The sequence below is a fragment of the Plectropomus leopardus genome, chromosome 21, assembly GCF_008729295.1.
Source record: "Plectropomus leopardus isolate mb chromosome 21, YSFRI_Pleo_2.0, whole genome shotgun sequence".
Classification (NCBI taxonomy): Eukaryota; Metazoa; Chordata; class Actinopteri; order Perciformes; family Serranidae; genus Plectropomus; species Plectropomus leopardus.
Genome location: NC_056483.1, coordinates 1,964,147 through 1,979,314, shown reverse-complemented (window position 1 = coordinate 1,979,314; position 15,168 = coordinate 1,964,147). Strand labels below are relative to the sequence as shown.

The 15,168-nt window shown below is 41.2% G+C and overlaps 1 protein-coding gene across 1 annotated transcript in view; it reads left to right on the top strand.

The window, feature by feature from the left end:
* LOC121960680 (cadherin-20-like) overlaps positions 1-15,168 on the top strand; it is a 656,497-nt gene that overhangs the window by 137,570 nt on the left and 503,759 nt on the right. The window contains exon 2 of the mRNA XM_042510489.1: positions 10,271-10,461. The gene's annotated coding sequence lies outside the window, so the exon portion shown is untranslated. The remainder of the gene's footprint in view (positions 1-10,270; positions 10,462-15,168) is intronic.

The following is a 15,168-nucleotide window of genomic DNA, read 5'->3' as shown; positions in this document are numbered from 1 at the left end:
GAGGAAAAAAAACTCCCACACACCTTGCAAAATCCTGGAAGAAGTGGAATTATCATGATTTAACAGGACACTTTGTTTGTGCATTTGCTTGCCAAATGTGGAAGAGTAAGTGCATTGCAAACTGTTTAGATGTGGGGCTAATTCATTACCCCCCCGCTCAACCCTGCACATCCACACCTCCTACCCCCGCCGGAGTCAGAGCACCACCAGTTCATCTGCAGCGGCTGCTCCGACAGGGAGAGGGATTTCTCTCCGTCAAAGGACACGGCTCGGCTTGGCTGATTAGCCACGCTCACTGAGCATGCCCGGGACGCCTAGGCCCCGCCGTTAAAGAGGTGGAATGGATTCGGGCTCTGCGAGGGGCGGGGGGGGCAGGGTGAGAGGTGGAGGGGAGAGGTTTTTTGCCGACGCAGAGTGCACAAGCTGAGGTTGCATGCTAATAAACACAGGGTGTCATAGTGTCATGCAAATATAAACTCCCCTTGGCAATTTCTCTGCATGTTTGATACAGTCCCAGCACGCCGCTCTCTCTCACTACTGTTAAGGTGGCCTCGAGTGTGGTTTCCACTTCTGGCTTTTAGTTTCTGTAGAGCGTGAGGCTTTCAATTTCGGGTCCAAATGCCATTTAAAATCCTTTTTAAATGCTTCATTGTAATTAATTAAATTACTTAAACCAGCGATACTCAGCTTGCTTTGCCTGGGGGCCACTTTTGCAAAATGACAGGAGGGGCAGGGGCCAGTCGTACATGTTCCCAGGATTTTAGGACTGTTTTAGGATTTAAGTTTAAGGACATTTTTCAGATTGATGGACATTTCTGGGATTTTAGGACATTTCAAGGCTTAAGGATGTTTCTATGTTTTTAGGACTTTTTTCAGACATTTTTCGGATTTTAACATTTCTACGACAACTGTTGTAGATGTTAGGACATTCCTAGCATTTTAAGACATTTTTAGCATTTGAGGACGTTTTTTTAGGACTTTTGGACGTTTTCAGGATATTAGGAGATTTGTAGAATTTTAGGACATTTCTAGGACTTTAGGGTGTTTCTAGATATTAAGAATATTTACAGGATTTTTGAATGTTTTTAAGGATTTTTGGATGTTTCTAGGAATTTAGGACATTTTTAGTATTTTCAGACATTAATGGCTTAGCTTGGACCTCTGTTGGGGGTGCAACAGTGGCACTTTATTTCAAAAACAAGCTCTATTTTGATGCTGTTTTATGCATTCTGGCAGCTTATGTTTACTTAAGTACAAAAACACTTCCCAGTGTGAATCACTTTGTTGTTATTGTGAATTTGAAATTGTTTGGGGGCCTCCGGCACCCTATCAGGGGCCAGATTTGGCTCGCGGGCTGTTAGTTGAGTATCACTGCTATAGGGCGTGAGTTCCTCAAATTCAGTTCCAGATGCCATTTAAGATCCTTTTCAAATGCTTCACTGTGATTAATTAAATAGCTTAAACTGAACCGGCTGAAGTGCCAGCCCCCTTTTAAAAACCAGCACTCCTGGTGCTCTTTAGCTGCAGAGAGCCTGTGAGAACTTCAGATGAGTCAAGACGTTTTCTTGCTATTCTATTAGCTTCTCAATAAACACGACAATTGAGACCACATGATTTGCCCCAGCAGATGACTCATCTGAAAAGAGAAGTCACATCTTTGCGATATTTCTTTGTTAGGAATATGAATGTTTGCCAGGAAGGCTTTCATGATCTGGGATAAATTAGTCTCTTGGCTGCCTGAGAATCCTTTAAAATATTCCCAGTGACTAATCTGCTGATCAGCATGAGGTGTGGCTGCCATTCTGTCGGCAGAGAATTATGTTGATTATTGCACAATGTTAGAAAATGTGCGCAGATTTGGGGGGGTTTCCAGGCAGTTATTGCTCTGCTTTCCTCTGCATAACACCAATCAGCACTCGGTGGAGAGTAATCAGAATATTTCGTAGAGGGGGGTGAGCAGAGATGGCAAAGGACAGATCATAATCCCTGCCTTGTGTGTGTGTGCGTTTTGCTCTTAAATAGGGAAGAATTGCAACACTGTTCACTAATAACTTCCTGCTGAAGCTGAAAAGGGTATTTTGGAAACTGGAAAATGTCATCTCATTATTGGGAATTACCAGAGGAAGTCGTATCTCCATGCTCAGTATGTATACATACAGTAGAGGCCAAGTGCAAAGACCTTATCAGTTTTCCAAATTAGTACTATGTGCATAGAAGAAACGGCACTAAGTCTGTCTCACGGTTAGCATGCAGATCCACGGTTTAATTGGCCTCAGTGTATGCTTAGGTGCCCATGCCAGCGTCCTATTAAAACATGCTAACCGCTTTATATGTGGAGGCACTGTACTGTAAATTAGATTAAACAACAACTCCTTGGTCATTATAAAAAGTCGATCAGTTGGAAGTTGCTCAACAAAATACCATAATTTAAACTTTGCCTCTGTATTATTTATATATTTTGTATTTTAGTTGGTCTTATGATCTCATGCGCAACCAGAACATGCAGAAGTTCTCATATTAATGCAAACTGAAAAAGAAGTATAAATCTAAATGGGAGATTAAAAAAAAAACTATGCTCTACCATTGCAAGCTCTATGAATACATAATTAACTTGACTAGATGATTAGTGTAATTACAACTGTCGTCCTCCGCAAACTTTTCAGGAGCTTCCGTTTCGGGCATGGACAAATTGAGACACACATTCTTGAGCCTGCTTAGCATTTGCTAAATTACAGTAACTGTTGACACAAGTGCCAATTAAAGGATAACAATAGCAAAATCTCAAAAATGCCCATTACCTGTATTAGGTTTACTAACAGTAGTCAAAATTAGCTACCATAGTCACTGATCATACCAAACCGTGTTAGGCTGTCGTGACAAAACCAGCCGAGACAGTGGAGGAAAATGTTGGCATTCTACATTTCTGCAAAATCATGTTACTTTTTTCATACGTATCATCTCAAAGTTTCCAAAGTGTCGCAGCATATAAGCTGACTTTTTCTTTTTTTTTAAATTAATCGATTGAATTTGTCATGCTTGATTTAATCATTAACTACTGATGAATGGATTAATTGTCATCATCCATAGTTTGGACAAAACTCCTGAATACATGATGGAGTTAAACTTTTATTTGCAATAGGGAACATATACTATTATTTTCTTTCAGAAGTTATAGTTCTGCTTTAAGCGATATTCAGCAAGTGAGCAGCCCTTTAAAACTTCACCACTTGGATGCTAGTTTGACCACAGTTTATCTGGAGAAACCTCGGGAACCTTTAACACCGGCTATTTCCCTGCAACCAAACGTTATCTGCAGACTGACGTTATTACCGCGGTACATATTGTCCTCTCCTGGATCAGCTCCACGGCAGAATTTTAGATGAAAATGTACATGCTATGTATGGGCCTTTAATTGCGCTCGAAAGAGAATATTCAGAGTCCCTCACAGCGGTTTTCATATTCCTTCACATGTAGCGAAGGTAATGTCACATGTTACACAGTCATTAGAGGAGCTCAGATACATCCTTACTGTGAATAAACCTCTGCTGGGCTTTATTTTCAGCTCTACATTGGCTGAAAAAGGTGGGCAGAGTGTTGTTACTGCTCCTTCAGCTGTGTTTGAGAAAGAGAAAAGTAGATTTCATCACTTAATTTTTGATCTGCTTTAGTTTATCTCACCTTAATCCACCATCTGCTGCAACTCCCACCTTGTCAGTATTTGCAAAAATATAGCATTGCCATCTTTGTCTGATTACTCCATGCTTTTTTTTCATACTCAGGAGGACTTGGGAGGACAAAGTCTATTTTTCTGCTGTTCTCAGAAAGGCAGCTTGGTCAGCAGTCAAAGGAAATGTGCATCATATAGCCATGTCAAACCGATATTAAGGTCAAACCCCTAAGCACTGGAGAAAACAATCTACCATGCAGTGGAAACTTGTGACCATCAGCTGTTTTAAGTGTGAGCTGCTGGAAACAGAGCTCCGATTCAAAAAAATGCCTCCAAAGATAATTACACAATGTACTGTAGACGCTCGTGACAGAATCGCTTCTTTGTGTTAAGTGTTGCTTTATCTCAGCCGAGAGTGACAGAAGAAACGCGGTCGACTTTAGGCAGAGTTTATGCAGGAGTCGCAGCATTATTTGTGACTTAGTGAATATTTATGCCACAGAGTCCTCCAAGTTGAAAGATCCAAACATTTTGCAGTGTTTTTGTTTCTCTTGGGAGTTGGGAAACTGTGTTGATAAAAACTTATCTTTGCCTCACAGAACAACAGTGTATCTGATATTCTTTAAAAAAGACTATGATATCTGTGATAGGGGGTGCTTGGGCGCCTGACTCCTCTGTGCTCCCTTGTTCACTTTGCTGTAGCATATTGATCTTTTTCTGGGATTGTTTATAGGACTCTGTGTGTCTAAAAGGAGACCTATTGATTTCCTTTTGGGGGGTTCTGCCACAGCAGAGCTCTAAGTCTCACCCATTAAATTAGACACATAATAAAATAAGTCAACTTAATCTTTAATAATGACTCTCCGTAGTGAAAAATACATTTTTAATGTTAATCTCTAATCTTTCTGTTATAGGTTCATAATATCTTTGATGCAGTGTTTCTGTACCAAATGTGTATGAAACAGCAGAGGAGATGCTATTCAAAAATAGTGGCTATCAGCGCTCATGCTAACTACCCAGGTCTTGGTGTTGTTCTGGATAAGATGCAAGAAAAAATGTAGGAGATAAGAGTGAAGTCTATTAAAAGATTGTGTGTCCAAACGTTGATACAGGAAGGTTATTCTTCTGTGCCATAGAGCTCCATTTTTGTCTGGGACTTTAAAACCTTTTACAGTTTGTAAACAATAATATTGAACATACGAGTGTGCAAGCAATAAGGCAGAAGTATGGCATTTGGCAGTAGAGCTCCGTTGTTGTCCAAAAACTATAGACTTTACGGTTTGTAAACAATGATGACATACGTACATGTAATGTGCCAGTGAAGTATGGTATATGGCAGTATCAGTAAAATGTAACAAAAAATGTAGGAGATAATAGTGAAGTGACGGCTTGTGTAGCCAAATTTTGATATAGGAGCTTATTCCTTGTTTCCATAGAGCTCCATTGTTGTTGGTTTTTTACAGTTTTACAGTTTACACCTTTTACAGTTTGTAAACAATGATATAGTACGTGCAAGGACATTTCACCAAAGATCGCAAATGCCACTTATTAACTTTTTGATAAGCAAGTTGCCAAATATCATAAATAACGGATGCAGCTACTGTGAAATCAGCCATTGTTTTGTGGGTTCCCATTTTGAAACCTTGTGTTTGGCAGTTCAGCTGTTGGCATTAGCAATAGAGAGCTATGCAGTTTTTTGTAACAGGCTGTAATTATGGCTATTTGTGTTGTAAAGTTTGGCATTTTAACATGGGGGTCTGAGGGGGTTGATGCACTTTCGAATTCAGCCTCAAGTGGCTGTTCAAGGAACTGCAGTTTTTGGCACCAAAGCGTTGGCTTCATTTTTAAGAATTGGAGGTTGTAACTTGCATAATATACAGCTGCCAGATATATACAGATATCTAGTGTATATATAATAGTGATATTTATATATAATGTATAATATAATAGTCCCGAGCAAATGGACTATTTACTTCTGTTTGAGTAATGTTTGGTACAAACTACGGTGCCCAGTTGTTTTATGAAATTATTGAAATGTTTTTTTTACATTGTATTGCCTATTTATGACCTTATTTTTAAAGATTATGTATTGGTGCAGTATTAACCAATAGGCTTAGAGCTGAGAGAGAGCCACAAACAGAGTATAGGAGTTGACACGCTTTTTTACACATTAAGGTTTTGGTCTTTTAATTTTTATGGTCACCTGTTTACATTTACTTTTGAAGCTAATTTGCAACTTTATTCCACATTTACTGTGTTTACACTCACAACAGCCCTCATTAGACTTAAACCTAACGACCAAAGCCAAATCGCTGTCTGTAATGACTTCAAACCAGACAGATAATAAATGCTTCTGGAGGGCGGGCCGGGGTTGTGGTGACGGCTCGCTGGACTGGGTCTGAGGCCAGACGGGTTCACTTTTACCGGGCGCTGTGAACATAGCTCAATGTGTCCTCCATTTTTTATTTGTCGTTTTGACACAGACTCTGGCAAGGTGAGGCAGATTAATGAAATATGGACGTTTATAAACACAGAAGCCGAGAGTATTGGCAACAAATGAGGTTGGATTTTCAGATCTGGTACTCTGAACAATTCCTTTCTCTGACAAATCCTGAAGAATCTCGGCTGTCAGGCATAATAGGAGTACAAATTTGTACTGAGGTTGCCCTCTACATCCCCTGTCTAACTCCATGCCCCATAACTGTCATTTTTCGGGAAAGTAACACATGGTGCATGAGGATAAAAATCTAGGCTTTCTATTTTAATATGAAGAAGTCTTGTACGCGACAACTCTTGCAGACATTTTTGAGGGGGATAAAATCATTGCCTGGATCCTCTTTTTTTGTGATATAATAATAATATAATTAGGCGAAGATACAACAAGCACTAATTACATCAGAAGGAACTGCATGTCTATATTTTATTATTAACAAGTAGTGGATTTGGCATGCTGGGACAGAATTGGTGTTTGCAGACCGCTTTCACTGTTGTGATATGTTTACGGAGGCAGGCTGTTAAATAAACTGCACAAAACACTGAGGCAATGTAAGCTTATTCAGTAGCAATGATGCAGTCAAGGGCAGCGGTTATTCGTCTCAGGCTGATCTCCTGATAGAACATGATGCCAAATGCAGACATCCCTTTGGCTCACTGCATTTTGCGCTATAGGCAAGAGTTTGATGTTTGGTTGAGAGGACAGGGCAGCAGCAAAGTGGATGCTTGGAGCGCTTCCAGGGATTAAACTCATGAATCTAACAGCAGCCAGTGGTCATCATGACACAAACACTGCATGGGTGGTAACGCATGCACAGCGTGGGGTCTTTGGCTTTGAAAAAAAAAGAAAAAGAGGGGAAAAAAATTTAAAACCATAAACGCCCGCAGACTTTCCTTCCATCTTCATATTGCACATTTTATGCGTACTACATTTTTATTAGATGTGACACATGTTTTGTGGCTCGTGCCTCGCTAAAGCTGCGCTTTGAAAAATTATGAGGCACAAATGAGAAATCAGTGAGTTTCAGATTTGCTTTTGACACAGTATAATTTCAGATACTTAAAACCCATTTCCTAAGTCAAGTATAGGAATTAAATCATATTAAATGTCTAAAAAAGTAGTATGGAAGCTCATAGCAGTCAAGTTTTATTTTACTCCTGTAATCTTATGATCACAGCTTAATTACCCCGTTATCTGCAGGAATCATGCTTTGTTTACTTGTGCTTATAATTTCATTATCTCGTCATCACAAGATAACACTGAACCGTTTCTGCAACATCACAGCTTAATTATGTGACTGATTATGGTTCCAGTGTCCGGTATGGATATCTCCATCCCACGCTGTTCTTAAAGGTCAGCTCTGGCTCAGAGGTTGTGAAACACACAGGCAGCATTAATTGGTCAATGTGAAATAATGAGATGAGCACTGTAACATGCCAAACAACATATTTTTGTTATTTTCCATGTAATGCAGCAAAATACACTAAGTTTCTTCAGGGCGTTACATTTTCTATCTTTGCTGCATTGGTTTGTGAGTGCCTTGAGACTTTTTGTTTCATTGCTCTTGTCTTTGTGCTGCTGTAATCTTTACTGCTAACATTTGTCAACTCGACGTGCATGCACGCTCTCTGCAGTTAGCAAAATTTAGTATCATGTCGTCATGTCTTGCTCATGACGGTTATAGGCTGCATAATATGCAAAAATAAGTTGCTGTTATTTTGAAAGATACTGCATTATAAGATGCAATTTTAGTGGTTTTCATTTTTTTAATCATTTTTACTGAAAAAATATAATAATATCTTCGTAGAGAGTAACTTCATCTATGCACAGAGTTTCATAGCACATTTGCCTATTACAACCTGACTTTACTGATTGCGAGTTTAATCCTCATACATGTACGTAGCTTGATCTTGAAATGTGACATCATCACAAATTCTTGGCCCAATTGAAAGAACCCTCTCAGTTTTATCTAAATGAATACCTTAACAAAACAACTCCCTGCTAAGATCGACATGATTGAACCATTAACATGAAACTCATATACTCATAATTTGCCATGCTCAGGCACAGTAACGCTGACTGAAGAGGGTATTACACGTACTCATACAAATAAAGTATAACAGATTACAGTGTGTAATCTGGTCCAGGCCGGGCAGTGGATAAAGCATTTATAAGCTGCATTAGTTTGATTACTCTAAACCCCCCTCAGTTTCAGGCGTGGTCAGTAATCAGATTTCCCTCTTACCTTCTCCAAACACAATCTGACACCATTAACAGCTGCAAGCATCAATGGTCAATGTAGGTCAGATTACAAGAGAGGGACGGTCAGATCACCGCACAGCACCCAGACACAAAACAATGACTTTAAAGGAGCGGTATGTGATGTTCAGTTTGAACATAAACATAGATTTGCTATGTACAGATACAGTGGAGTAATGGCATCCTGAGCAGAGCATGAAGTCATGCTCCCTCTCTTTGTGTAGTAATCTGAGCTTCTCTGTCTGATGTTGTGGTACTGTGTGGCCATGTGTGCATGTTAGTACATGTGCGTCCCACTAGCTGCTGCTTTGCACTGTGCTCCTATGGCTGTTACAGCTAAATTTTGGGACAGCATCACTGCAGAAACGTTGTGCCAACCCAAGATATTTATTGAGAGAGATTGTGCTATGGGCCTGCAATGGAGTCCTTTCTTTGCCTTTGCATTTTGATAAAGGACCAAACAATGGCTGCATCGTGTCATTCCAATGTCTGATTTTAGACAGTATGCCGGCATCGCAGAGGTAAAATAGTGACAAATAACATACTTGGCAGTGCTTTCTTAACAATAACAACGGCATAACACGACAATAACAATCATTTGTTATCTCTGTTATATGGTGGCTGATCTCATCCTCTGCTCAGAGGGTGAAGAGCTTCCGAATCTCATTGTTTTCCCAGTTTGCAGACATTAATGGCTGCTGTCCATCTTCATTGAATTAATTGCCAACTGATGCTGGCTGCTTTGTAAATCTCTTGCGGTGGGTGGCACGCATAACACGTGTTCATACAGACTCCGTTTCAGCACTGTTACTGCGTTACCCAGTGTTACCCCGTGCTAGCCCGTTCTGCAATTGTACCTTTTATACCAACCGGCGGGGCGTCATAACGGCGCAATAATCCCACCTTGAACAGGCAGTGTGAAAGGAGCTAGATACAATCTGGATGTTGCATACAGCTTCCTTTAGGAAACTAGCATGCAGTGGATTAACTGCTTTTATTATTATCATTATTTAGCAGAGGTAGTTCAGTTTTGATAGTACAACACTTTTCTAAGTATACAAAATGTTCATAAAATAGAATCATCTTACTAAAAAAAAACAACAAAACTGAACATTATAAGCTTAATGAAAGAAGGATTCTCACGTGCGCTGTTGTGTTAGACTGCAGTTTTTAGTGAATATTAGTTATTGTTTGCTAGTAGTTGCGGTACCATAATGTTATGCTATTATTGACAGCAGAGGTGCAGTAATTGTAGCTGCATGGTCACAGTTGCAGCAGCAGACTAAATTTGCTAATAAATTGAGTTTGCAGTTGTGTTTGATGCAGATACGAATGTAAAATCAAATGTAAGATTTCCACTGTTTTAACTTGATTCTGGGGATTGCATTATTATTGCTGCAGTATGCTGTAACATGATGATATCAAACACATGCTAATTTGCATGATAGTTGCTGGTGCATTTATTAATTTTCCTTCATACAGAAGCGATTAAATGTAATCAGCCATTGTAATCATACATGATCCACGGCTTCCAAGGTTTCAAAGGAGTCTAACTGGAGGATTTCCACCAAAAATACCCATTTATTGATTGATTCAAACCCACACTCAACCTCTGACTCTGCAACTATTAATCAGGGATTATGCAAATGTAAAGAAAGCGCGTGCACAAACACTTGGCTCCTATGATTAAACTTGAACATCGCATGGCAGTTGAAACGCAGCCCCACCGGAGCGCTAATCTCTCCCATCGCTTTTGTTTTTTTCAAACGCTCATGTGTTTTTTTCTCTTTTCCTCCCCTTCTCCTCCTTTTTTTACCGCCGTGTTCTGCTGGGGGACTTGTGAATGGCAGCCAATGGGAGGGTTGAGTCCCCTCAGCCTTTCAGCCTCCCTGACATCCACAGCGAGAAGTGATGCAGCGCGACTGAGACGCGCAGTTGAGGTGGAACAACGGGCAACAAAAAAGCTGCAGTGAACGGATACACACGGCTCCCGACGTGCGCCGAGGAACAAAAACCCTGCTAGAATAAACTTCATTATAAGGTGAGCCGCTGTTTTGATTACAACTTCTGGAAAATTGTCTCCTTTGTGCCACATTTCGAGCGCTTACTTCTTCTTTCTGCGGCGTTTTGAATTGTCCGAGACGGGTAAATGTGGTGTCGGCTGGCACACTAATGTGAAATAGTTGCTTATATAAGAGCTTTTTCTTGTGTAAATTCTAATGAAAATCGCCCGCACGCGCTAATTATTGGCGTCGCACCGGGGTTTTGAATTGGAAACCAGTTTGAATCGGAAGTTATTAACACCCTTTTCATTCAACTCGCAACCCGGGTCAAGCAATTGCATTCAACTTTTTTGTTTTCTGTTGTGCGTAATTTTGATTGCGATGTCGGCACAGAGGTCCTGCACGACGCATTACGCTTTGCCCCGCTGCGTTTAGGAAGAAGGAGCAGAAGAAGTGATGTGGGCCCGTGCGCAAAAACGCACCTTATTTTTTCCAGATAAAAAAAAAGAACTTCAGGCCCTTTCAAACGCTTGCTTGAATCTATCATTGCTTTCTCGCATCCCTTCTCTCTCCACCGATGATCTCGCTGCAGCCAGTGGCAAATCCACGGGATTGCGAATCGATGCAGGTGGGACAGCATGCTCCGATAAAGGCGGATGACTGTCTATCTGTGGTTTGCCTGCAGTCGCGCTGTGATGCCCTGCTGCCTTTTTGTGCTGGCTGTTAGAGATCGGGTGAAAGGCCTTTGCTTTTTTCAGTTTTATTTTGAAGGGTGTGGGGGGTGAACACTCCTGGAGTTGACTCAAGTTTGCTAAAACAACATGTCCTCTGGCGTTATTGACTACAAGATGATATCAGTGATGTGGCTGTGAATATTTAATGAAGCTGGCTGAATAATGCAGAGCAAGGGCTGTAAAAGAATTAACTTCTAAAGTTGCAGAGTGATGTGTGGTGAAACTGAAATTTTGGCAAAAGTTTTAGCCTTCCTGTTGCCTGCATGTTGCTCCATGCTAGTTATTGCGCTGGTTTCAATGTAAGCCTGAGGTAATGTGCCTGAAGGCGGCCAAGAAGTTGTTTGGGGGGTGTTTTCAAACCACCCAGGGAATATTCTGCAATAATCACTCCTCTGCGCACATGCTTTTTAAATTACAAACTTGTGGGTATCAGGGGAGATTGGGAAACCGTGTACACTCTGGAAAAGAAGCTTTGCCTTTGTAAAGGAGTAGGTTAACTTTTGTCTTTTTTTTTTTTTTTTTTTTGCCAAAATTGGAACAACTTCCTGCTTGTTTTGCGAAGGCAGAGAGCAGCTTGGTGAACAGAGATTGTCTGAACCAGAACAGGTTTTGTGGTCCAGGTTTTTCATACGCTGGTTTTGAAGTTCAGAGATGAAAGGGACAGAGTCGAATCTGTGGCTGATCAAAGTCATACAGAAAACACGGCAGGTACTGAATATTTAACGGCTCTGCAAATAGAGTTCCTGTGTGTGTGTGTGTGTGTGTGTGTGTGTGTGGGAACATACAGTGCAGTAGTGTGTTTACGGTCCAAGCTGCGTTTCTTATGAAGACGTGAGAAAGTAACGCGGCAGAACTGATTTGACAGGCAGGGGAATAGACACATCAGAGCCATCTGCATGTTTTAAAGCGGAGCCCGGATTACAATAGACAGTCGCTCACATTTCATCTTTCTCTTCTCCCAAATATCTTCACTCCGTGGGTCATGTGTGCACAGCTTAGGGGGGATATTCCAAAAAGCTGGAGCCTCAATCCGCCGGCCGGCTCCAAGCCTGTCCCCTGCGAGCCGTGACGTCACAGGGATGGTGGGTTTACCCGACGGCCAGACGATGTTGACCGGTGACCCGAGTTGATTACATTATTTGTGCTCCAGATGGGCAGCATCATTTTGATGTGTCCTGCTCATAATATTGAGCGTTTCTAGTCCTCTCTTCTGCAGCATCTGGAGCTAATAAAATCATATCCCGGTGGCCACCGCTGAAGCAAACTCTGCTCCCCCTCTGGGAGTGTCTGCGGCCTTCTTTCCTCCTCTTCATGCTGCTTGGGTACTTGTGGACATTTGTTGAGCTCGCATGCACGGCGAGTGGCTCTAACACGCGTGTGCTTGGAGTGTTTGTGGCAGCGTGCAATGCCCCTGGGCATTGTAGACGCACCTTGATTGTTTGAGTGCATTAGTCACGGTCTGCATGATGTGATAATAAATCATGACGTTGTTTATACTGCGAGTGCTACGGGATTCCTCCGAAGATTTTTGCGTGCCAAATATTTAACTGGAGTTGCTACTGTTAGTGCCAGCCAACTGGGCTCCTCTCCTTCCCCTTTTTTTTCTTGTCTTTCTCCAGAACAATGCCCCCGCTGTACCGCACACACTTTTCTCAGCCACTTGGAGAAGAAAGACAGATTTGACTTTTCTCCTTCCCCCTACAGTGACACTGTCTTTTATTTCTCGAGGCGTCTTGTGACCATTAGAGCAAATTTCCTGCAGGCACAATGGCAACTTAATAACTGCTCCTTACTAATGAGACAGACTCCCTTCAGAGACGCCTATTTACGGAGCAGTCAGAACCATAATTGCACAGAAACCAAAATAAGGAAAAACGTATTTCTCACCCACCAACACAAAGACAGATACTGTGCGTGCTGTTTCTAGTTAAAACCACTATTGGCGGTGGCTGGCGTCACCTTTTCTCTAAAGGTCAACCTTAGTCCCAGATTGAATTTGCTATGACTAAAAAAGACATTAGAATTAGACGGGGATACGTTTAAGCCGCGGCGAGGCTGTTTCTCGGCAGGTTTCAGCAAAAGGGATTTGAGAGCTGGACGGAGGCCAGGAGAGTAGAACGTCGCTGTAGAGTCTGCCTAAATCCCCCAAAAAGGCCTGTTTTGCTCTCTGTGTGCTGAGAAGATAAATACACACGGATCAGACAATTTACACCTCACTTAACAATGGGTAATTATCTCTCCCTGCTTTGTGCAGGAGAACACCAATTACACAGAAATATACTCATAAATCTATTTCCAAAGTGGTAGGATGGAGATACGAAGCATGTGCGGTGTGAGAGTACAACCCAGCTGCCAAAAAAAATGTTGGCACTGTATATTTCTGCAAACCACAGATACATTTGTATGCTTTTATGAAGCAGATATGTTGACTTTACTTTTCTTAACATTTCACCAACACTGTAGTTAACGTGTGGTTAGGTTTTGGCACATAAACTACTTAGTTATGGTGAGGAAACTGCCATGTTTTGACTTAAATATCCAGTTTTGGTGGCCCAATTCTTGGAGGAAATGTAAAAAACATAATTGCTTTTCGTGTCGCCATTCTGGTAGAAAAACAGTGATGGGTCGCCAAAAAAACATGTTTGGTGGCTAAAAAGCTGCTGAAAAAACAGTCACAAGTCACTAACTAACACCCACATTTGGTGGCTTAAAGGATGCCTGAAACACAACAATGACTCACTAAAAAATTTGTTTTTTGCAGCACTATTCCAAGAGGCAATGCAACAATACAACAGCTTTTTTTCTGGCGATTTCCCCGGTGGAAAACCAGTGACGGGTTGCGAGAGAAACACACTTTTTGAGGCTAAAAAGATGCATTGAAAACATCAATGACACGCTAAAAAACATCAGCTTTTTTGGGACATTGTTCACTGTGGAAAAACACCAAGTTTGGTGGCTAAAAAATCTGCTGGAAAATCAGTGATGGCATGCAAAAAAACATTGCTATTTGTTGCACACACTGATGTCTTGTTTGAAATACAGCTGCTTCTTGTGGAATAATCCACAGTGGAAAAAAACATGATGGATAGTTAAGAAACACCTACGTTAGGTCCCTAAAAATCTGATGTAAAAAAAGTGATGGTTCACTAAAAAACACCTACGTTTGATGACTCAAAAGCTGCCTTAAACATAGCAATGACTCACTGGTAAATACAGAACAGAACGAAATGCAGCAATGTCTTGTTAGTAACACGACCACTTTCCCCACGAAAAACAGTGATGGGCCACTAAGACAACACCCATGTTCGAGTGGTGTTTACACGACACTTGCATGAAATGTTAAAATTTTGTTGCAAATTGGACTTTCATTCGCATGAAAACGGCATTTTGGGGGCCTGCAAAGGCAGATTTTCAAAACCAGGTTCCAGAGTGTAATCTTTTGAAAACACACTTCACGGCCAAACTTCGTACATGCACGTGGTGTTAGTCTACGGTGTGTCATTACAACGTTTCACTACCTACTGGCATGCAAACTAGAGCATGTTCAGTTGTTTTAACACATCTGTGTACATGAGAATCATTCTCACGATGTTATCATTTTTTAAACACGCAAAGGAAAGACTTCCGTTTTTCTTAGGGCCACTGTCGTCTAAACATAGCCAAAAATGCTGGGAAAAACGCGAAAGATCACTAAAAAGTTTGGTGGCCAAAAATTTGCTGTAAACACAGTAAAAACAGCGACATCTTGGTGAAAAAACAATCAGTTACGTGAGGAAAAATAATGACGTGTCACTAAAACAACACCCGTTTGGTGTCTAAAAAGACACTGTAAATCACGACAGGTCACTATAGCAGAGCTGGTTCGGTTGTTTGTTGGTCTCCAATAGTTGTCTGCAGCTTGGCAGGCGTCTCACTTTGGTGTCAAAACATCCACCATCCCCTCCACCTCCCATTGACAAAGTCAGCTGACACACCACGTCAGTTCAGAAACGTTAATATGACATGTATGAC